Genomic DNA, 272 nt, shown 5'->3' on the forward strand with positions numbered 1-272 from the left:
CACGTGGTGGGGTCGTGACCCCCCTGACAGAGGGAACCCCCATCCACAGGAGTCGAAACAGCGTCAGACCAACGCTGGCCCGGCTGCAATCGTGCAGCAGGGCTGCCTGCGCACAGAGCCTGCAGCACAGCGGAGCTAATCACTGCAGGAGCATTTACAGGCACAAGAAAGGGGTGCGCTCTTTGGTGCGGGGAAGATAGGGAAAGCAGCTTGAGAATGCGATACGCCACATGAACGAGGCGCTCAAGACCTACCTGAGGCTGGGCACACAC

This window comes from Fulmarus glacialis, unplaced genomic scaffold (assembly GCF_000690835.1).
Source record: "Fulmarus glacialis isolate BGI_N327 unplaced genomic scaffold, ASM69083v1 scaffold26264, whole genome shotgun sequence".
Lineage (NCBI taxonomy): Eukaryota > Metazoa > Chordata > Aves > Procellariiformes > Procellariidae > Fulmarus > Fulmarus glacialis.